A 2478-nucleotide genomic window follows, 5' to 3' on the forward strand; every position below is an offset into this window, starting at 1 on the left:
CTCTTTCTGGTGTTTGGGTTGTTCTCAGAGCATTCTGTGCTTGTTTAAATTTTTTTATATTTATTTATTTATTCCCTTTTGTTGCCCTTGTTGTTTTATTGTTGTAGTTATTGTTGTTGTTGGATAGGACAGAGAGAAATGGAGAGAGGAGGAGAAGCTAGAGAGGGGGAGAGAAAGACAGACACCTGCAGACTGGCTTCACTGCCTGTGAAGCAACTCCCCTGCAGGTGAGGATCCAGGGGCTCGAACCGGGATCCTTCTGCCAGTCCTTGTGCTTTGAGCCAAGTGTGCTTAACCCACTGCGCTACTGCCCAACTCCCGCTTGTTTAAATTTTGTCTCATATTCTCTCAATGTTGCCTCTCTGCTGGAGGCTCGCTTTTTCTGTTTATGATGCTAATTTTTTAAATTTGTTGATAAGTCTACTTTTATTAATGTCAGGGTAATAGTTTTCTAATTTACTAGTTTTCACAAGTAAATTCTCTTTTTCTTTCCCTATGGTCCTATTCCCCTATCATTTACCCCCTGGGAGTATAGACCAAAATTCTTTATGGGATGCAGAAGGTGGAAGGTCTGGTGGCTTCTTTAATTGGTTTCTTCTCTGGACATGGGTGTTGGTAGGTCAAGCCATAACCCCAATCTATTTCTGTCTTTCCCATGTGGATGCTAATTTTCTAAGTACAGTTACCTTCTTTGGTTACCCATTTATATTTAAAAATGAAGGAATAAATTCTTTCTTTCTACCATTATATATATGTGAGTGGGGAATCTGACTGAGTTTAAGTATGTGGGCAGAACACATTGACTGGCAGAATTTGCTCTAGGGTAGATGGTTAAGATAATAGTTGTGCGATCCAGGAGGTGCTACAGTGGATAAAGCACTGGACTATCAAGTATGAGGCCTCAAGTTGAATCCCTAGCAGCATATGTACCAGAGTGATGTCTGGTTCTTTCTTTCTCTCCTCCTATCTTTCTCATTCATACAGAAATAAAATGTTAAAAAAATAAAAGATGATAGTTGTTGGGCTGTGGGCCTCAATAGCTAAAAAAAGCAGTTGGTAGCGTGGGGGGTATAGCATGATGGTTATGCAAAGAGACTTTGATGCCTGAGGCTCTCAAGTCCCAGGTTCAATCCCCTACACCACTATAAGCCAGAGCTAAGCAGTACTCTGGTTAAAAATAAAAAATAAAAAAAAGCAGTTGGCAAGGACCTAGTGTTACTCGAGAGGTCACCATTAGGTAACTCAGTCCTCTTCAGTTTCTTTAAAGATTCATCCTTTAGGGAGTAGGGTGGTAGTAGAGCAGGTTAAGCTCACGTGCCGCAAAGCAAAGCACTAGGAAGGATCCCAGTTTGAGGCCCCTGCTCCCACCTGCAGGGGAGTCGCTTCACAGGCCTTGAAGCAGGTCTGCAGGTGTCTATCTTTCTCTCCCTCTCTGTCTTCCCCTCCTCTCTCCATTTCTCTCTGTCCTATCCAACAACAAGACAATAGTAATAACAATAAGAACTACAACAATAAATCAACAAGGGCAACAAAAGGGAATAAATAAATATTTTAAAGAAAAGATTCCAGCCTTAAGTGCTCGCTTTGGCAGCACATATACTAAAATTGAAACAATACAGAGAAGATTAACATGGTCCATGCACAAGGATGATATAAAATTTGTGAAGTGTTCCATATTTTTATTTCCAGTAAAATCATACACCCTTAAAAAAAAAAGAATAATCCTTCAGGGGAGGTTTGTGAAGCTGTAGAAGAACAAAAGAACTAATTCTTATGAGTTAATAAAAATCTTTGAGAGGCCGGGTGGTGGTTCACCTGATTGAACACATGTATTACAGTGCGCAAGGACCCGGGTTCGAGCCCCTGGTCCACATCTGCAAGGGGAAAGCTTTACTAGTGGTGAAGCAGAGTTGCAAGTGTCTCTCTGACTCTCTTCCTCTCTGTCACCCCCTTCCCTTTTGATTTCTGTTTGTCTATCCAATAAAAAATAAAAATCTTTGATCTCATCTGTTTAGCACCGATTCTCACTTCTGCCTTCCATCAGATATACCCAACCCAGTTTAAATTGGATCATTTCTTGAGCCACCTTGGACAGCCCTCTCATAGCATATTGTAGACCTTCTTCCCCAGTTAGTGATTTCTAGATGCCTGCACTTAACTGTGAACTAGACTGGTTGGAATTGAGATGTGCCGAAAGAGGGCCAGGTGGTGGCACAGCTGATTGATCGCACACATTACACTGCGCGTTCAAATCTCTGGTCTCCACTTGCAGGGGGAAAGCTTTGTGAGTGGTGAAGCAGGGCTGCAGATGACGCTGTTTCTTTCCCTCTCTGTTTCTCCCTTCCCCTCTCAATTTCTCTTTAACTCAATCCAATAATAATTAAATAAAAGTACTAAAAATTTTGGTCCGGGAGGTGGCACAGTAGATAAAGCATTGGACTCTCAAGCATGAGGTCCTGAGTTCAATCCCTGGCAGCA

At 41.8% G+C, this 2478-nt stretch overlaps 1 non-coding gene across 1 annotated transcript; it reads left to right on the top strand.

The window, feature by feature from the left end:
• The first annotated feature begins 1575 nt into the window (after positions 1–1575).
• On the top strand, positions 1576–1681 carry LOC132532492 (U6 spliceosomal RNA). Its single transcript, XR_009544446.1, has one exon. It is a non-coding gene; the product is annotated as a U6 spliceosomal RNA (small nuclear RNA).
• The last annotated feature ends 797 nt before the right edge of the window (positions 1682–2478 follow it).

Source organism: Erinaceus europaeus, chromosome 13 (genome assembly GCF_950295315.1).
Source record: "Erinaceus europaeus chromosome 13, mEriEur2.1, whole genome shotgun sequence".
Classification (NCBI taxonomy): domain Eukaryota; kingdom Metazoa; phylum Chordata; class Mammalia; order Eulipotyphla; family Erinaceidae; genus Erinaceus; species Erinaceus europaeus.